Source organism: Stegodyphus dumicola, chromosome 2, assembly GCF_044657685.1.
Source record: "Stegodyphus dumicola isolate Sdum_Otavi_A_Nest chromosome 2, ASM4465768v1".
Classification (NCBI taxonomy): Eukaryota; Metazoa; Arthropoda; class Arachnida; order Araneae; family Eresidae; genus Stegodyphus; species Stegodyphus dumicola.
In genome coordinates this window covers 206,207,119-206,229,632 of record NC_140769.1, presented here as the reverse complement: position 1 = coordinate 206,229,632, position 22,514 = coordinate 206,207,119, and the positions used below count along the sequence as shown (strand labels likewise).

The following is a 22,514-nucleotide window of genomic DNA, read 5'->3' as shown; positions in this document are numbered from 1 at the left end:
GGTTTCATCAATTACACTTTAATCACAAGTGCATGGAACATGAATTCGGAAACATGAATTGTGTCTAAATGTGCCTGCTTAAGATTTTAATATAATATAAGGCTGCTTGTTACCAGGGATATGTTTATGAAGAGAAGGTTTGGCTTCATTGCATTAACTACTACATTTCGTGAGTTAGCTGTTATATGGGACTTGAATGTAAGAGGAATCGAACGTCTTGAAGAGCTCGTAGGAAAATACAACGTTAAATATGTGCTTGTTCATTTTTCACGGAGTGATGCGTAAGTTGTCATTAGCTTGCGGCTCTCCATTATGCAAAAGAAATAATTATAACACATTAAATATTCCATCGAGAAGTGTATTAAATGTGCTGATTGTCCACAATCAGCTATTTTCACTGACTTCATATACAGTAATTCAACTAAGCGTGTACAAACTTCTACGAGGTATAGATCGCACAAAGATAAATTTGAATCTTATAGCTATTCAAGTCCCGAAACGCTACGCTTATAATGTAGAATGTAATATAGAAGTAACTTCGACACTTTTGACTCTTCGATGTCAAAAGTGTATCCTGACTCTTGACAGACTCTCGAAACGATCTGTCGCATTACTTCTGATACACCTATGCGAATATTTGGAGATTTAGCATTCTTTACATTGAATACTCTTCCTTGCGTAGTCGCATAAAGACTCTTCTTTTGCGGTCCGCTGCGGAATACGTGGCGTGCAAATCAACCATTTCGGCATTTGTGAATTCAGCCATCATACTACGTTTACAAGCTTTTTCAAATGAATGTGTGATTTATCTTGTAAACAAAAACGCCATCTACTGAGTAAAGATAGTGCTCTAACCTCTTTGCTGTAAGACTCTAACTTTGCTTTGTACAATCAACCTCATCCTAGAAGCTTATAAATACTTAACTGAATATCCTACCAAGTTTAGAAAAATTACGATAAAATGGATTGAGTATTTGATTGAGGCAAAACACACTAGGGCTATCTTTCTAAGGGAAGGAACGCATCCTTTGAGATTGCTCTAAGGAACCGATTTATTGGAAGAAATAGCTTAGCAGACATTCTGCCAAGGAAATCTCTAAGATGGAACGGTAGTGAGTGATAAACTAAACGATAATAATACCAGTCAGGAATGATGATACTAAAGTGAACATATTAAGATTTGATCATGCAAAATTCGACAACTCATTGCCGACTTTGTGAATTGATGAAAACGTTTTTTAGACTATCCTTTTTGCTCTTAAGTTTAAACAATGCATTTTGTAAGATACAAGAAACTTGAGAAAATTAAGATCTATGAAACCGATAGTTACATCTTTACAGCTAGTGTGCAAATAAAAGTGCAGATGGCAGGAAAACACTGATAAGCGCATAAATCCATGTATACTCAAACACGTATGTGGTGTGTGCAGGAGCAGCTTAATTTCTTTCGAGGCGTGTGTACCCGAAAATAAGCTAAACCCACAGCAACTCCATCTTTAGAATTAGATATTTAAATTATTAAGGGTTACGCGATACATTAAAAATATAAAACATATTCAAATCTTTCTGTAATGTTTTTCGCTATACTTCTCGCGAAGTACATAGCGATCTATTTTCGCTTAGAAAACATCACATAATTGCGGAGAGTCGCCTTCGCGCAAACCTCGGCAACAGTGGCTATTTATGAAACTCATTTCATTCTCCTGTAATAATTGTTTCCTACACTAGTTACAGCTTAAAAAGCTACTTTTTTTTCCTTTTCATCATTAAGGATTTAAAATCATAACATGTCGAAAAGAGAAAAACCTCTTTGTGCAAGCGCTTTAGGAAATGATTTTTAAACAATGTGAAATAACATTGAATAGCCAAAGCTTTTCATTTTTTATTAATTTAGTCAAGTTTTAAGGAAACCCTTTTGATATGTATTTCAGTTTGGATATTAAATAATGCTTAGGGGACACAATTAAACTCCAAAACATTTTCTGGGTTATAAATTCCCAGTTGCTGGTATGCAATTTCAAAACTTCTTATCTCAGATTTTCTTAGTTATAAACCCTTGGCGAGCGTTATCAGTCTCATTTTTAGGGATGCTTAATTTTTTGGCTTCAATTCAAATATTTTTTTCCATGGCTGTTTTTATATTATGGTTTGTAAGCACATTAGATTTTAAGGTACAGTGCTCTTTCACACTAAATTTATTCAAGAATTAAACTCACGTCATAAGGTCTCACATTTAACATTCAATTCTAAGATTTCCCGGAAGAAACCATCATATCTCTTTTGTTATGGAATAGAAATTGTCAAGCTGTTTTCTTGGAAATATTTGTGCACTAATTTGATACTTAAGAGCAAGAAGGCTTACTTTCGTCATCAGCTTATTTTGACCGTACGTAAGAAATATATCTTTGGATTAATTCAGGAGACAAAAAAGAAATAAAATCAGACCCTTTAAAAATTTATGATTACGGACACTTACTTGAAAAACATGGATGTTGTTCTAAGAGGTTAGAATAACACATTCAATTAAATAGTAACCAACAGGAAAGTAGGCGCCTGAGGAAAAATGTATTCATTCACATATTTTATTTGAAAACGCTTTAAACTTTTGTGAAGAATTTTTAATTTAAAGATACTGATCCATATTAAAGTAAATAAAACCATCACTAAAACTATTTCAGCATCTATTTAACACAATGAAAACACGTATGTAATATAATGGGAAACGTACTTTGCATATATTGAAACAAATCAATCATAAAAGCATTCATGTATATAAAATTCTGCTCATATTAAAACAAAGGAAAACATTATAATATTTAATGTAATATCTTTTTGCATTAACAACGTTTTGAAGACATTTAGACATTGAGTTTATCAAATTAAGCATAGTTCTTTGTTAAGTTTTTCTTATCCTTGTACTAAATGACTTAAGGGCATTTTCATTTGGTATTCAGAACTTCTAAAGTTTGTTTTTATTTCTTCCTAAATGTGTTCCATTAGGTTACAACTTATTGACTGTGGCGGAATTTACAGATATAAAATAATATGTGATATGTTATACAACCAGCTACTCGTTCAGTGTTTGAACTTTGCGTTTGGAATCACGGTTTTGTTGAAAGTAAAAACTTCTAGAAAGATTTAATTTTGCATATTTTGTTTCAAACTCGTTTTTAAAATGTTCAAATAACCATATTGATGGAAAACACCATTAATTTGGCTAATGCTTCTAGCATCGCTTCCCACTTGAAGTCGATTACCATCCACACCATTATAATTCTACCTTTGTGTTTTACAACTTGCTTATATACTTGCACGTTTTCTTTCTCCGTGGCTTCACCAGCTTTCCTTCCACTAACTTTCATCCAGCTAACAGCCGAAAAGTAAGTTTACTTTCACTAGAAAAATCAATTGTTGCTAAAATAAATTTACGTTCGTTAATAAATTCCTTTGAAAAATCCAATTTTCTCTGTCTGTTAGATTTACTTAGGAATGGTTATCATCCAGATGTTTTTTTTAAATCGTAATTCTAATCGTCATAAAACTTTTCTCGTAGCTTTCCAAAATTCTAACGATACTGAGATATCCTGTCAGAAGTGTTATCATCGATCCGAACTGACTAAATGTTTCACCTAAACTAAACTTACACAAAGGCAAAAATTTAAATTTTAGGAAATCTTTATTTATTCTCTCCTGTGAGTTACTAAAGAGAGAATTTACAACTAAAAGGTCTATATTATTCCTTGGTAATAAATTTTGAATACTTTAGACGACCTGCTTTGAAATTTATAGCTGTCAAAGTCAAATTGTCTCACATAAGGTGCTCACTTAGTTTTACCCTCAGGTAATCACTATGGAGTATGTTACCTGCCTCGAAATGCAACGGGAATTTATGTGACCTCTTGTCAGTTACCTACTCTTTCAAAAACATACGAGTTACAATTAATCTTCACCAACCGTTAAACTCTCTTTCATGAGCTATTAAAATGCAAAAGTTTCTGGTCAGAATTGATTAAATTCCACGTAAAAAGAGAAACATAGGGCAGAGTTTCAATTAAGCTTAATATTAAGTAAAAGTGAATGTTACAAAATTGTTATTTCATACAGAATTTTTTCCTTTCCCAGCCACTAATATTAACGATAGTTCATGCAAACATTTAGCCATGCTATGCTCTGTTATAAGATATTATTTTAGGGTTTTTATAAGTTGCAGATATTTCATTCTTCAAGTACTCAAGCAGTGCCAGTGATTCTCATCAAGCACTTTTCAGCTTTATTCGTTAGATAAAATAATTTATTAGATATTTCAAATTTTTGAAAACTTTAACCTTGTGCTTTCAGATATAAAGATGAAACATTCTGTTGACTTTTTCGATTGCTGCTATAGATGAATGACATAAAGGTCTGTGTTTGCTTAGCTTGTGAAAAAGAGAATAATTCTTTAGTTATTAAGGTCTTTATCTTTCTTCTAAAACTAAGTTATAAGCACTTTAGTTCATTATCCTCGGAAATATTTTCTTTAGCGCTCTTAAATTCACTCTGTCTTTTTTTATTGCAGCAGTAAGATATAAATAAAATAAAATATATATATAATAAGATATAAATGATATAAAGATATAAAATGTCTCTTTTTGTTTATCTTGTAGGAAAAAAATAAGATGTTTTTAGATGTATTGTAATCATCTTAGTTTATAATAGTAGATAGTTTCTTCACGTATAAGAATATAGTAAAAAATGTCTTAAAAACAACTTCTTCAGTGGCCCGTATTACAATCTTAATAAAAAGAGTTGGTTGCACAGTTATTTTTGTGATTTTACCTGTGTACAAGCCAGATTCCCTTGTAATAACCTACAAGAAGTTAGCCCATCAGCGGCCGAGCAGATCTCCCTTAGAAAGTCCTCCACGAAGGTATCTATGCAATTAGGCAGATAGCCCTCGAAACTTTGCATCACATAAATCAAACATACACAAAGTCATCTCACCTTTGTGGCAGATAGATCTCGTGCGCGTTCTCGTATTATATTAAACAAATATTTTTAATGATTAAGATTTTTTACCAAGCTGATTTTCTGTGGAAAAAAAACCTAGAAATGTCACAAAGCTATTTATATTTTTCGTATCACAAATGCAAGGCTTAATACTTCCGAGCAGAAAACATATTCAGGTACTTATGTATTATCACAACCAAAGTGATGCAGTCTGGCGAATTTTACGAAATAAAAGCAATTACTTTTATTGTAAAAACTATCTATTACATTCAAAGATGCACGCTTATTATACACAAATATTCTAAGTTTCAAGTACACATTTATTCTAAACGACAATCAGTAAACTTGTTTAAAACTTTATTTTTTCTATTGTGGTTGAAATTTTGTCGCAATGGCTTTGGCAAAGAACTCGAAGCATTGTTCCTTTAGCAATTTTGCGACAAAATCACATATTCCTTCAGAAATTTCGCCTTTTCTGTTTCTATTATCAAAACATCCTATACGTATAAATTTTAAAATCAAGTTTAAGACAAAAAATAATCACAGTTTTTTATAAAAGCCGTTGGAACTCGAAATACAACAGAAAGAGCGCATACGTAAACGGCGACGTTGTAAACTGAATATTTTTCATGCACATGATTGCCTGAATAATTGTTACGCGAGCGTGATCAATAGAGTTTCGTCTAGTGTTTTGCCGATTTCTGCTAAGGTGGCTGCGATAGTACGTAAGTACCTACATTCATATCCCTCCTCCGTCGTGGTAAAAATTTTCTAAACATAAAAAATATACCTCTTAAGTTAATTATTTCAATAAAACAATTTATTGAAAATACTCACTTTAAAATCTAGAGCGTCCAGTGGTCCATAAAGTGACAGAGTTTCAAAAACCCTGAACACTGTTAATTCGACCTGTGTTCGAAATCTGGAAAACTCATGTTTATCGTGAATACAAGCCAGCTTCCTCATTTCTTCACGGATCTTCCTTTCTCGTAGCCAGATAGCTCTCGCATGCTTTGCCATAATCTAAATAATCCACATCAGATCTGGAAACAGAAATGCTTTCGTTAACAATAAAAATAACGTGTTTAATGTAATAATAATCAATAGACAACGTTAGGGAATGTATATTTCTATAGAAAACTCTTTTGCGTGTTCTTCTTTTACGAAAACGATCGCATTTTTTTAGCATAAATATCTTTTGATGTTTCGCAAGTTTCGTTTAAAAATTAATGTACGGTACTTTTCAATTAACGGGGAGCCTTTTTTCCCAAATGCAAATGTCTGATTGTAATCTAAGAGTGAAAACTTTAACGATATATACAGCTTCTTGAAAAGAATGGTTATTTTATTAAATCCAAACCAAATAGGGGAGGAGAAGCAAGTACAGAACTTCAAAAATAAGAACGCGTGTATTTGTTCCGACTGACAATTGTGAAGTGATTCACTTCAAACTGCTGCTGACAGAATTCTATCAGTGTGAGCTCTTGACAGCAAAATAGACAGAATAACTGTCAGAAAATGGAATACTCGAAACTTCTAACCAGCATCACTTCTATAAACCCTTTTTTCTCGCAGAACGATATTTCAATGCTATTTGAGAGATAAAATAAACACGTTAGCCCCTTTAGAGTTTTGGCGAATTATCATAATTCGCGCTTCGTAAACTGAAAAGTAGCTAATGTATTATTAATATTAATGATTAATAAATCTGTAATCCTACACGAAAGCTGACCATAAATCCCTGTGAGGTAAGTAAAATGCATTTAAATGTTTTTAATCGGAAAGTACTGCAAATTCTTGAAAAATACCTGGCATGTATTAGACTAGAAATCTTATAACATAACTAGCGGGCAAGCTATATAAGCGGGCTACGGCCAAAGCAAAATTTATAAGATCTATGCATACCTGAAAATAAAATGTATATAATCACTTATGTATGAATCAAATCAGTTCTATATACACACCTGAAAAAAGTTTTTAATATGACTGAAATAAGTTCTATACTCTTTCAGCTTCATCTTGTCTTGCCTCACTTCAGTTTATCCTAGTCTTGCAAAAATCTTAAACTGTTTCAGCTTTATGTTGGCTTGGCTAGCTTCTCGTTTTTAAAAAAACATCATAAACAACATCATTGTCAAAAAACAATGAAAATGTAGCAGAAGAATAAACGGTCCACGCTATTTCATAAAAAAAATCTTACTCTGCCTCTGTTTAGTAAAGAGGGATGGCGATTTTAAAATTCAACCTCGCACGCGCTTTGATGCAGAACGCCAAACAACAATGACGTTCAGCGAAACCAGAAACTTGCAGGCTGCGATAATTTGCATTTTCCGAGTTTTTGATTAATACGGTACTAATTAAAAATTAAAGTCGTACTAAAATGAAAATGGTCGAAGTGGCTTCCCAGGACGTTTTGGCATCCAAAGCTACCTATCTCTCCTGAATCTCAACTCTCGCCGTTCCACAGGAGATGATGTTATTACAAATAAACAGACAGACCTGCGCTGATTTTAATAATATTAATTACCGGGCTGCGTCCAAAGCACAATTTTTAAGTTCTATGTACACCTGAAAAGAAAATGTATAAAAGCATTTTAATATGAATGAAATCGGTTCATTCTTTCCAAGCAACAACCAATTTGTAAATAATTTTATTCTTTCCAAACCAGGAAACAAAACTTTTTGAAACTTCGGATACGTATATGACGTCATGAATACTGATAAACAAAAACCTTTCGGCATCATGGACCTTATAAGAGATAGACTAACCCAGTGGGCGGGGCGCGCGTCATCGACATGTCGGCAAGAAAGAGTAGGGACGATCTGGTTTACTTTAACACTGAAACCGATGGCGTTTGTATCACATAACTCTTTTTAATTATTAAATGTGATACGTTGTATAGTGATGAGATTATGAAAGCCGCAGTTTTTTCCAAATAGGATTTAATATATCTCATTAAAGCCCTTTTTACTGCATTTCGCGCATTTTTTTCACGCGTAATTCTTGCACAAACATCTTTACTTTGGTAAAACGATAAAAACTCTAAGCACAAAATTTATGAACTTAATTTTGCGTAAAAATAAAGTAAAATTAAATAAGATTGACAGTACGCGATGCTTTGAAATAAATAAGGTAAAATTAAACAAGATCTGATAATTTTTTTTTAATTTAATGAACATTTTCAGGCAGTGATTTTCCAAACTATAATAACATTACAAAACGATCATATTTATTTGATTATATGATTATTAAATTATTAACATTAAAGTGCATTAGTTATTTTAATAATTCATAAAATTCGGAGCATAAAATTTTCTGAGCGTAATGAAGGAAAAAAAAGATAAAATAAAATCTAGAAGCACTCTTTTTTTTAAAGTTTTGTGTGTTACCTATATTTATTGAATATCGTGTTCTTCGCCCGTAAACCACATACATTTGAAAACAGCATATCTTTAGAATTTCCGCACTGGAGATAAAACTGTTATTGACAGTGCTCTCTCTGAACTTGTTGAGTTTGTTAATCAAAAATTCGTTAAAGTTTTACAAAACATGAAATAGATTAAAACAAATTCGAAATTCGGCCGTCCAGATGCCCGTGTTCGGGTGGAGGATTACATTATTCAAAATTTGATGGCTCTAGATACTGTCGTTTTTGTCACGGTGCGAGAAACATACATGTATTCATGCAGATTCTTCATTATTTAATTTTCTTACATATAATACAGGGCGATAATATTTGGTAACAACAATTTGCAAGGAGACACGGACATTTATAGTAAAATAGCGCAAAATGCCGCTTCGAAACTAACAGCCTTTCTAGGCTACCGCCCCTTTGGGCTAATAAATTAAATTAACAGTAAATAAAAAAAATCTTATGCAGAACTAAAAATAAATTAAAAAAAATATTCACTATAAAATACAAGCAAAATTAATTATTACGGTTAAATACAATTTTAATATTAGAATTAAATGTATAAAAATTTTTAAGGACTCAAAAGTGTTTACTACTATGATATATTATGAAATATAATTGAAACAAAATTCCTTTATGGAAATTGTGCTATAATACTCATCTATAATTTAAAAAAAGCAGCACAATTTATAATTTTAAACGAAACTTTCAAAAATTCGTTTTTAAATATTTTAGTATTTTTTACTTATTTACACCAATAAAAAGCATAAAAATTGCAAGAGAAAATTGCTTGTTTGAAATTTTCTATTAGTTCAGAGCCCACCAGCGGCCGAGCGGAAAAAACGCTGAACACTGGTAGGTCAGTCTGAGGTTTGAATCCCGCGAACGGGCTGGCTGCATGGGCGTTTTCGTGGTCTTCCCCATGTGTAACGTGTATACGAGCCAGTTTTCCTTAGAAAGTCCTCCACGAAGGCATCCCGCCCTTTAAGCAGATAGCCCTCGTGTGCTTTGCTATAATTGAATAATCCAATCCAATCCTATTAGTTGGCCCACCAGCGGCAGAGCGGTAAAAGCCGCTGAACACTGGTAGTTCGTTCCGGGGTTCGAGTCCCGGCGAACGGGCTGGCTGTATGGGCGTTTTCGTGGTTTTCCCCTTGTGTAACGTGGATACGAGCCAGTTTCCCTTAAAAAGACCTCCACGGGGCATCCCTCCCTTTCCGTGTAGTGCCTAAGGGCGGAGCACGTAATAAATAAATAAAAAATAAATCCTATTAGTTCAGATTTAAAACATTATTTTCTAAAAGAAGTAGTTACAAATTTCCTTACAGCATAGGAAAAGCTAAAAAAAAATATCCGGTCCTGAAAGCATGCAATAGCTTTATAATTATTTGGAATGTTAATTATGCTTGATAAATATGCGAAATTTTTAAAAATCAATCTCAATTTCAAAAATAAAAATATGTAGAAATTCTAATTTGTGAAATGAGGCGCTACAACCAGCTTTTTCTTGACAATTATACAGGCTGCAATAGGCAACCAATGTGAAATTTCTGCAAGTCGTCTCTACTCCTCCTGATGTGATCAAGGTGACAGCCGGCAACGCCTCAGACGAGGGAGAAAACCCGTTTGGGTTAGTCTATTTCTTATAAGGTCCATGTTCGGCATACAGTGACGACTCAAGCAATCCTGTGCTTTCTTCAACGTCAAAATATGACCTTGACTTTTATCTCCAGCGAGCTATGAAATATAGATCGGCGTTACCAAACTTATTCTCCTTGAAATTACGTTGCAGTTTCTATATTTTAAAAGTAAAAATGCATGTTTGTTACTGCAACGTTGTAATTAAGCAAAACTTTCATTGCTATTATTTATTTCCTGTTAATGTTTATTTATTCTTCCAGAATTCGTTTATTTATGTTTTACAGTTTTTTTATATATTACGATTTATTTTCAGAACTCAATTGGGTCACTTAAAACTATGAAAATGGTTCCTGGGTGACCCGCGTGTGACAGGTTATCGAAACCTCTATTAGATTTTCACTGTACATGACAAACTGGAACTGGAAACTGGTTGCCAGTATATGAATACAGTTTCAGAATCTTTTTTAAAATTTTTTTTATCTTAAAGCTCGCTGCTATTTACAACGTAGAATGGGCGAAATATCATATGCTGACCCAAATCGAATTTTTAGTTGTGAGTTGAGTCGGGAAAGGAGTGTGGTAATTTTTATGCAGCCATCGGCATCGAAATAATTCCCTTTGAGGTAACACATTTATTGTAATATATTTTCTATTTATATGAATGAAAACTATACACATAACTTTGTTCTAAACAAATATTTTTTAACCGTTGGTCCTCAAGTCTTACACACGTCTCCGGGTTTCCACCTACCGCGAAACCTTTTGAGTTTTCTTCTTAAAGAAATAAGCAGGCGTTTAATATAAGTCAACAAACATTCCAAGTTTAATCGAATACTGAAATGGAATAAATTAAAAGCATTTAATCGTTTAGCATGATCTAGGAAAACGAACGACAGTATAAAAATCAATATATAACTTAAATGCGTTAACGAGAAAAAAAATTAATTTTAAAAGTTCGAAATTCTAGTGCAGTTTTTCTTGAAAATTTAATCACACTCTATCCTTTAATTGAATTTTCTAATTAAAAAAGCCCTTCCAAAATATTCGATCTTTCTAATTTGTTCCGAACGCTGTCTCTTCCAGAGTCTTTTTTTTCCCATGGCATCTTTGGTGAGTTCCAAATACCCATTCCGAAACTGTCGACAAAATAATAACCTTTTCATGTCATAACAAAACTGTATTATAAAAAGAGCGTCATTAGAAAGTCATTTCTCGACCTTACTAAATATGTAGATATACAGAAAAAAAATTCAACAGTTCATTAACTTGGCTTTTCCCAATCAATGACCCGCTATTTTTATTCTTTGTTTTTTTTTATTCTTCTATTTTTTCCTCTCTCTAGTTACTCTAATTAACGCTTTAATAGGTACTTTAATCCCTTTCGCAAGGTGGAAGAATTTTTCCGTGAACTTTGTTGTAAATAGAATAGTTTCATTTCCGCTAGAATTTAACCTTGTTTAGATTCTTTTATGAAATGGTGCAATTTAGTTCTCCCTCTCCTAAGCAAAATATAGACAGGAAGGTAAAAAACTTAATAATTAATTTATAAGTGTAATTGAACAGACTCCGTTTTTGTGACATTTGCTCTAGAATTTACTATTGCTCTTTCGTACTCGCTCTCTGAAATAAAATTGCCCAGCTTATAGATTTAATAGAACAAGCTCATTTTTAGGATGTTTCAGCCAGAATTTAACGCTTTTTGAATTTTCTTATAAAGTAATCCAGTTTCGTAAGCCATATCTAAATATGAATCGAACAGATTATAAATGTCATTAAACGTTTATATTTTTACATGTACACAAACGAAAATTTAATTTTGCGATAAATACATTTGTATTTAATGCTTATTGTATTCTCTTATAAATGATCCAGCTTCGTCTTTTATTTCTCCATGCAAACTGAAGATTTTATAAATTAATTTATTTACACACACACACACACATATACTATATATATATATATATTTTACACACATATATATACAGGGTGTTTCATCAGTTCGGCTACAAACTTTCAGGAAAGATAGAGTACACCTAGATAATGGAAAATCACATAATCCATAGTCAGAAACACTTTCCTAGCGCGGTTAATGACGACACAAAACGCAAGAAAAGATAGGCAGGAACAGGGTGAAAAAACATGTTTATTATGCTCAGTGCAGGTAAAATGTTGGGGAATTGCAAATATTTGCACACGATAATAGCCTTGATGTGCGTCTCTACTTGACTGCAACATATCCTTAACAGATCGGCAGGTTCCGGTGCATTGGCCAACAAGATCGCTACACCCACTTGCACTGACTACTTTCCCTGAAGACACTGAAGTACAAAACCCCCGTCAACAGTGCTCAAAAAACTGTTGCAAGTGTCGTGGCAGTCGCTGAGAATGTCCGGGTCATGCTAAATACTTTTCAGAACATCAGATCTTCCATGCGCCGGAAATGTGAGGCCTGCATAGCGGTAATTTCGATGTCGCAAAATTCAATTTTTTCTTTGATGACAATTGTTGTCGGTTTTTGTTTTCATTTCTTGTTCTCTGCTGCACTGAGCATAACAAAATATTCTCTCACACTGATCGTGTTCATCCTTTCTTGTGGCTTGTGTCGTCACTACCGCGTCAGAAAAGCGTTTCGGACCATGCATTGTTATGTGAGTTTTTATCATTCAGGTGTACTCTAGCTCTCTTGACAATTATATGAAATGACTCTATGATAAAAGAATTTTCCATCGTCTGATGATTATGTGATATGTGTGATGTAAATATGTGATTTTCCAATGTCTAGGTGTACTCATTCTTTCTTGAAAGTTTGTAACCGAATTGCTGAAACACCCTGTACATATATATATATATATATATATATATGTATGTATCTTATCATTCTTATCTTATATATATATGTGTGTATGTACGTGTAAGATAAAAAAATATGTAAAAGATAAATTATAATATAAATTATCAATAATCCCTTAATGCTTCATTTGTGTTTTCACTTTCTTTTCTAAAAATAGTAACTTTTTCTACACTGCCTCATTTCGAGATTAATCCATGCCTTATGACTGTTACATAACATAGACGATGTAAATGGAACTCAAACAACCAATAATAGTTTTACATCAGCATTAATTATTCAGGCAAATGCATTGAGAGCCAAAGTTGAACTAAGTCTGAATTCAAATTTCATCCTGAACAAAAGGAACTTGCTTTCTGCACTTCGGCCTAGCTCGACTTCTGCCTGCTACTCTCTCCTTATTTCAAATCTATCAATAATGTGAACATTTTGAATTAGGCACAAGCAGTGGAACAAGTTTTTGTGGCTGCAACATATTTAAGGAAATAAGAATGAAGATTTAGTATGCCTCGGCCGCTAGTTTCCTGTTAATCATGAATCAACATTCTACGCAATCAAAATTCTTACTGTTAATTACGGATTCAATATTTCTAAGTATCGGTGCAATACATTTTTCTACGAACTCAATACTTGCTAAGCCGTTTTCATTATACACACATACGTATATATATATATAGAGAGAGAGCTTATAAATGAGATTGAACATACTCAATTTTGTAATACTTTGGAATTTAATGTTCTTAGGTTACTTGCTCAGATTTCGTTCTTCCTTTCTAAAACCAATAAGTAGTGACTTTAGTAGTTTATAACTATGACTGAACATTCTCTATCTAATGAAATTTGTTGTAGAATTAAAAGTTCATTAGGTCTTTCTTAAAACATCATTCAGTTTTCTATTCCTTTTCTGTGGATAATATGTACAATGAAAATTCCAATTAAATTTAATTTCGCGCTATTTCCTCCAGAATTTAATTTTAAGCAAAGTGAAAGACAATTTTTAAACATATTCCTGTGTAGTAATACCTTTTTTAATTTCACTGTTTGACTGTCTTCATCCGTTTTCGGGCAGCCAAGTCGCGCGTCACACTCGGTCCACCTCAGAGCAGTTTCAAGGCCGGCAAACGGTTCACTAGCTGATGGTCCCGTGTCTGCCTCGACTTCGACATTAAGGTCAACTTCTTCCTCGACACTTTCTTCTGTCACACTTTCAATAAGTTTATTATCATTTAGAATTTGAAAATCATGGTCTGTCGAAACACACACCATGCATTCTGCTGTATCCTCAGCTCTAACTTCTGAACATCCAGGAATTTTCAAAAAAAATGTTTCTTAATTCCTCAAGTGACACGTCATCGTCAACTTTTTCTGTTTCTTCCCTCTCTCTTGTTCTTAAATTCTGAAAGCGATTCGATTCGGAAAATCGCAATTCGGATAACTGGAGTTCTGCCTTTGTATTTCAATCTGCCTCCCAACTAAGAGTGCTTTTGCTGTCACTCTTGTTGCCTTTTTTACTAGTCTTTTCTGTGTATACACATTCGCATATAAAAGTTATACTCTGTAATCCTAATTTCAAAATATGTGTCTAGTAATCCAAATTCATGGTTTGGTTTGCTTTATTTGATTATGGAAAAGCACTCTAGAGTTATTTGTATACCAAATTCAGGTACATCAAACTTTCAGAAACTATAGAAATTCTAAAATGTATATTAATGGTAAACTGATTAAATGGATGACACTCCTATCTTACAGGTAACATAAAGCTTGATAATTTAGTTGCAGTTTACTTTGTTAACTTTAAAAACCGTTTGGTAGTACAAGATGAAGTTGAATTTTCTAAAAGCAGAACGAATTATCACGACTGAGCATTATTTTGCAACGTATAAATTATATTTCGATGCCTTCTTTCTGACACTCTTTGTTGGTGATTGCAACATTCTTTCCCTGATTCCGTTTATTTTATCTGAACTCGAAAGAGACAGTTGAACGCTTCTTTCCTCATCGTGAATTCTTTCAGTTCTCGAAGTAAGTTATCAAGCGGAAACTCATTTCTTATGTTTTCGAATATTTTGGAATGTCTCTTTAAGCACTTAAGAACTTTTCCGTAAGAACATGTTGTGAAACAATGCTCAATCATAAAAATATGTTCTTCATGGGAGAAACTCCATTTCATCTTGCCCCAAACAAGCAAATTTTAAAGCTAACCGCAAAACTCCAACTGAGATTCGAACTAGTATATTATTTGTAACAGTCCATTAAAACACATTGCTATTAGTATCCATTTTGGAGTTTTCTCAAATTTTCAAATTTTAATATGCGCTATTTTTGAATCCCCCTGTGTAATATAAATCTAACTGTATAATTTTTTACAATGCGCTGTACGCCTCATTGTTATGTCAATTATTTTAAAACATATATTAATCTATCTAATACACATATATTAAAATACCTTTCTGCCTCTGCTGCCTAAATTCATTTTACTTTCTTTTGTACTTTAGCACAATACCTAGTTTGTCAAGAGGACCTACCTAAGCTGTTATTCTGGTTCTTGTCCTGGTCTAACAGTTATCAGATTATTTCGTTGCTAATGGGATACGTTGGCTCTGCACGCAGGTAGCGTCCACCCAATGGTAATGTTGTCCCGACCTGTATAAAAGGAGCTTCGTTGTTTAGCAACCAACCGTTAGTGTATCTCAGAAACTGGCATAAGAATTTTCTTTAAATGTTCTAACTGTCGAACTTTATGCCACTGGAATAAGAACCGACCAATCACAAATATAGGAACATGAACCGACATCCGATTGTAGATTTCGCTGAATCACTTGCGCATTCACTCAAACGCAACTTAGCTGTACCACTGTCTAGACACTTTCTCAGACGCTGTTAAACCATTCTGGCAGGGAAGTAAAAGGTGTGTTCTCCGTCAGAATTGAGCGAAGATGAGCACCTTCTTACTGTCATCATACACGTGACCAAAGTATGAGCCATCGACAGGCTCAACCGTTATCTTCTTGACCATAATGAATTTCTGGACGTGATTTTTACTATATTCGGATCAGGAAGCTTAGTCGCAACAGTAGTAGTTTTGAAAACTGCTGCTGTATTATGAGCGTACATTTTTCTTTGACTGATAAAATTACAATCGATTAAAATAGTTTTAAAGTCCAAATGAAAATTCCCTAAATCTACTATTGATCATCACCTATACTGTCGTTGTCATAAAACAAATACTATCTACTCTCTAAAGCAGTTAAAATAGCCGAATCTATTTACAATTTTTAATTACATTCAAATGGAAGTATAAATCTTTCCGCTTATTAAAAACATAAAACATTTAAAATTATCATAGCTGCGTTATATCGCGTGATTCAGAAATCGAATGCATCTTTCAGGTTTAATTCTCCCCAAATAACTGCTGTTACTCCACATCTAATTAAATGTATATTTTTGCATTAATACCATTGAAAACCTCAGACACGAAATAACATTCCTATTCCTTCCCCCAGATAAACGAAAACTTCCGCATGTACCTCCAAATTAATTGCATGTGATTTCCTTCACCCGACGGAATTAATCCCTTTTCCCCGAAAAAGTAGACAATTAACGAAGAGCTCGAAACAGTCGCTCGCTACGTCATCTCCTAAGCTCCTTTATAGGAATCCACCTGCGGGATTAAGCGAAGAAAGTTCTTAAGGACTGTTTTAGCACAGACCTCTACGAGAAGAAATTTTTGCCGAGGATGAAAGGCGGTCTTCGGAGGCAGTGTGTCAAGCGAAGCTGGCAAGCGCTCGTTAGGAGAATTAAACTGGATAAATACAGAATTCTCTAGGAGAAATGACGCACTTGGCATTTTTAACACACAATTGATGGCAATTAAAAAATATATATTTTATGTCAAACTGTTCACGAGTGCCCGTGTAATAACTAAGAGGGTTAAAAGATTTAAAGAAGTATTCTTTGTCAATGATGGGGGGCTTTTTAATGCGTAAACATTACTTATTACCTGGCAAAGTTTTCCACTAAATGAAAAATTTTAAAGCAGGTAAAACTAAACGGTGCATTTGTCACGTGAATGTCAAGAGATGATTTTCACTAAATTCGTCTTCTTGAGTCCGAAAGTGAAAATGAAATTTTATGTTCAGTAAGCAAATATTTTGCGTGCCAGGTACGTGAAGTGAATTCCGGTAAAAGTTACCGATCTTTTCTAGTATATCTCATGCCATAGTTGATTAAGGCGAAGGGCCAGCCTGTGGAGAAGAAGGACCTCTTTGAAGATTTTATAAGATAAACTAGCTCCTATCTACATTACACCTGGGGAAATCACGAAGAATCATGTAACCTGTTAACCGGAATTTAAACTCAGGTCGAAATATTAGTATTCAGCGACTTTACAACTTGGCCACTAGTGGAACTAATGAGAGGCAAACAATTTTCTGTAGAATAATATGTACCAAAATTTACGTTTAAAGCAATTTTTATGGTCATTTGAGACTTTAGCCATTACTAAGGCCAGTACCATTCATTATGGTGGTCATTATGGATTCATTGTGATGGTCATTTAGGATTCATTATGATGGTCATTTACCGTAATTTCCGGAAGAAAGGTCGCATCAGCGTAAACACGCCGCACTCGAGAAAAATGGCGGGAAAAAAATTAAAATCACACAGAAACGCCGCATCAGCGTAAACGCCGCAATAGATTAAATTGCGCGTGACATCGTCGTGGGCCGTATAGATGCAAAAACTCAACCTAAGTCCTGATATATGACATACCAGTTAAGAAAAATGCATGAAATGAAACCATAACTCAAAAATAAATTAAAGGTAAGAAATGTATAGCTTCTGTGCCGTTTAGAGACATTTTCAAAAATTTTCCGCTCCCTAATTAAAACCTATCCAACAAGTACTTGTACCCTAAATGATGGGATCTGTATTTGGCAGAATGCCAAGAAAAATCCATTCATGCTGAAGGGAAAATACGTCAGAGTTCGTTATTGCGAGGCAGGTGGAGTCGTGTCCGCCTTTGAAAAAAATTGCAGAAAAGGCAGGGGTGGAAAGAGGATGGGTCCTGGAAGATTCATCGAATGGCAGAGGAGAGAGACTATTCAAACTGATGAGAATGTTGATTTGAAAGGGGGAAGAATGTTATTTTTCTGAGATCTCGTTTAGGGTGAATAAGGCACGTAGGTCCGTTCAAGGGAAAGAACGTAAACAAAATAACGTTCGCAAAAAGCAACTGAGTGGTCTTTTGTGTGGGAACAGCACCAATCTATGCACAATGACAAGGCCATCCAAACTATGTACAATGATCATCATAGGAAATATTTTATTTTTAGTGCACCTAAACGCCGCATGGGTAGAAACGCCGCACCCGCTGAAAATTTAAGTTTTAAACACGTAAACTCCGCGGCGTTTCTTCCGGAAATTACGGTAATTATAGAGGCAACTAATAGGCATCCACCGTCACCTTCTATGAAAGGGCAGACTATTTTCATCCATGCATTCGTCAGGAATTCGAGCCCGGACCTTTCTTTACTTTAGTCTGAGTCACTAACCTCTTTCCCTTCTGGGAGGCATGCTAAAAAAATATTTTCGCCATAAACTCATTTCGACTCCCTTAAAAATTTTAATGTTAACTTCGAACGAGCTCGAATTCTGGAGTTGTTGTTGTTGTTACTAATCTGACTTGTCTCATGTAATCAGAACAACCCTACTAATAATTATCGTGGCAAGGAGTACAAGACTGCGTCTATCTTTGACCAGAACCTTAAGCACCATACAGGTGGTGTTATCCATACAGGTGTGCATCTTGAACATCATCCGGAGTTGTTGTATCAGCATTAGGATCAGAACTATTTCATCGTGGAAAGTCATACAAGGGGATTTTTGCCTAGGGAGAGGGATGACCCCGCGGAGAATATTTTAAAAGAGATTGGCTCTTATTCGCTTTGCACATAATAAAAGAGGAAGAAGTGGGCGAGACACCAGAGTTTAACTTGGAGTACAGATATAGTCCCACGGCATGAACTGTACAGCTCCGCCCCAGTTTTGACGAAGAACATCAAATGGACCAAATCCAGGTTATCCTATCCTTTTTCTCCTTCAAGTTATAAGCCCACCAGCGGCCGAGCGGTAAAGACGCTAATTACTGGTAGTTCGGTCCGAAGTTCGAATCCCGCGAACGGGCTGGCTGTATGGGCGTTTTCGTGGTTTTCCCCATGTGTAACGTGTATACGAGCCAGTTTCCCTTAGAAAGTCCTCCACGAAGGCATCCCTCCCTTTAGGCAGATAGCCCTCGTGTGCTTTGCCATAATCGAATAAACCACCCACCCTTCAAGTTAGAAGTGATGCAACGAAATATATCTGTTACATTAACACAATAGTCCAAACTATACAATTTCCGACTGAATGGCTAGTTGCACAGGCGTTTTTATGGTTTGTCCCAAATATAACATTCTGTTTTCTCGTAGAAAATTCTCCGCAAAGACATCCTTTTCTTTAAGAAGGTATTTCTTGTGTATTTTGCTTGATCACTTAATCAAGTAATCCATCATATTAGCTATATGTGATGGTTCAAACTTTACCCACAATAGCTTGTATTCTCTACAAATATAATTTATCCAAAAAAACATTTCAGCCTATTTTTCATGGCAGATGATTAGACGTTCTAATCACTGCGCTGTTAAAGAATTTTCATAATGTATCAATTAAAACGCTTTTAACTTATAGCTTATTGGGGGTGTTTTATCCTGGTTGGCTATTAAATTTGCTTAGTAGAGAATAATGAGAATATTACTATCAGAAATCAACAGAGTAAAGCGAAACTTCTGTAGAAAAATACAGAAAAGAAAAAGAAATTGTGTGTATAACAAAGATAATGTCCTATTAGTTAGGACTTCGTTTCTTATAGCTTCTCAACAGTAGGTAGCTTAATTTCACCTAATCTAAAATGCATAAACTTATTGTTACAATAAAAAAGAAATGGTTTTGGACGACTATTTTACCTCGAATTGGAAGTCTTTTTATCTTTAATAAAATTTATTACTTAGTTTCTTTATTTATAATGTCATTTATTCTTCCGTTATTTTTAGAAATTCATTTCGAAAGCTTATTTAATTTGCATAACCAAATGAACTCATTCTACAGACTGAACTGCTTAAAAAACAGGTAAATTGGAGCAACATTTTCCTGTTGACTATAATGTGAATTTTTTCTCTTTCTCTGTTTTTTTTCAATTCCCTCTAGTTAATTGTGGCTTCGTCCTGGATCTAATGCTAGAAATTGCTCAAACGTTTAGAGATAAATTCTCAGATTACAATCTTATACTATTCGGGCGCCTCTGAAGAGTCATTAGATTTTTTTTTTTATGCAGGAGACATAAAAAGTGTGCAGGACTAGAATACAGGCCGAGTGTGCTGCCATTACACCACGAAGGCATGCAGAAAGGAGGGACAAAATACCTTATAATACATTGCTGTTAGTCAGTGTACTGTTTAATACTACATTAACGTTTATATATTTACTAAGATTTTAATTATGTTATTTTTCTTCTCACAGATCTACATGCATGCATATTTTGTAAAATGATTCATTTAATTATCTCGTGTTTATTTTTATTAAATTACTTTCCAAAGCCAAGTCTAACGCTGAATTTTTCTTTATTTTAAATAGGGATTATTATTTTCACAATAATATATACACTATAATAGCATTAGAGCAGACTGAATATTTCAATACCTTTCTTTCAATAAAAATTTATAAATTTAAATTTAGTTGATTCATGACATCGTATAGAAAAAAAGAATCTACCATTTTCCTTATTTTCTATTTAGAACGGCATAAATTTGTTGACTCCTATAACACAAAAATTTCACTCAACAAATCTTTAAATTTGGTTTCATCTAAAATTATTTAACAAGAGAAAATCTTCGATCGTAATATTTGTCAGCATTTTTATATTCTGTTATTTCTTATTATTTATTCCTTTCGCTTTTTCAAGGACTTTCTGGGATGCGCAGAGAATGAAAAACAGGAAATTCGGATCACATAATTAAGACATTCGTAACACAGAAAGGTTGTGTTTCAAATTATTTTCCTCCAGTTTCAATCTTTGAAAGGCTTTTCCAGATCCGTGCTAAGAAAACCCAAGGCATGATTAAGGGAAAACTTCTAAAAACGAGGAAAACTAGGTTTTATTTTCTTTTCTCTACGATTCTAGCAAAAGGGGAAGTTGAAGGGTGAGTGGGGCTATAACCAGAAAAAAACAGAACCAAAGTGGCTTAAGAGATTTTCGGTATTTATTACAAAATCCTTTCGATTTTGACATTACAAACAGAATTTTGTTACAGAATACTTAAACTGTGTCCTAAATGATAAGGCGATGCGTAATTTTGTTAATAATGAGTTAGTAAACATGCAAATGGTTCAGATTGCTATGGCAACATTGATTTGCTTTTTTCAACCCAATACCAATTGCAGTTAAAAGCTAGATTCATTTGTAAAATGATAACACATTAAAAGAAAGTTATTAAGAAAAGAAGCAAAATTACTATAATTAAGATATATAAAATACTAAAATAACAAGAGCAATGTTTTTTATGTTTTAAAACAGTATGTAGAGCACTGACATGTTGATGCCAATTGAAATTTGGGGAAAAGTCCATAAAAAAATTAATAAAATCTCCGATTTTACATTACGTCTAAAGAGATCTTTTTTAACGTTTTGTGTGTTACTTTTATTTATTAAATATCATGTTCTTCGCATTTAAACCATAAAATTCAATTCAACAGCAGTATCGCAAAATAATTTTAAAATGAACATATGCTTAGAATTCCCGATACACAATCTCGCGCGCTGTAGATTTTTTTTTCTGCAACGTTGCCATTGCTCGCTTTGAAATCCTTAAGTTTGTTAATCAAAAATTCCTTAAAGTTTTACAAAATATGTAATCGGTAATAAAACAAATTCCAAATTTCGGCTTCCAGATGCCCATATTCGGGTGGAAACGTACGTCATTCAAAATTGGATAGTTCTAGGTACCGTTGTTTTATCAGAATGCAATAAACATACATAGATTTATGCAGATTCTTCATTGTTTAATTTGTTTGGGCGATAATTTTTGGTGGCAACAATTTGAAAAGTGAAACAATGATTACAATGAATCAACACAAAATGCCAAAACGAAATTAATAGTCTTTCAGGCAAATTGCTCAAGAGGGTTATTAAATTTCGTTTTTGCCCTTGGATTAAAAAGAAACATATCACTCACTACTTGATATGACTACTTTCGTGATATAACCTGATCTCAAAATTCTAAAGGAAATTTACAAGCGTTCATGAGGAGATCCAGAATACATAGTCCAAAATGAATTTACCTTAACAATTTAAAAGTTCAGATTGAAAAGAATTAATTTATATTTCATTTTTATACGAAATGGGGGGTTAACTTTAAAAATTTTCTAATTTTTATCTTGTTAGCTGGGACAATCTTTTGTTTGCCATTTAAATTTTTATAAATTTAAGGACAGGTAACGTTTGAAGAGTAATTGATTGATATCCTGTTTGCTAATTGTTATAATTAGAATTTTTTATCTTAATTATAATTTTGTATAAGCATTAAATTTAAAAA

At 33.6% G+C, this 22,514-nt stretch overlaps 1 long non-coding RNA gene across 1 annotated transcript in view; it reads right to left on the bottom strand.

Moving 5' to 3' along the window:
* LOC118192303 (uncharacterized) overlaps positions 1–22,514 on the bottom strand; it is an 83,616-nt gene that overhangs the window by 12,533 nt on the left and 48,569 nt on the right. Inside the window, exon 2 of the long non-coding RNA XR_004758742.2 lies at positions 5,824–6,029. This is a non-coding gene — a long non-coding RNA (uncharacterized LOC118192303). The remainder of the gene's footprint in view (positions 1–5,823; positions 6,030–22,514) is intronic.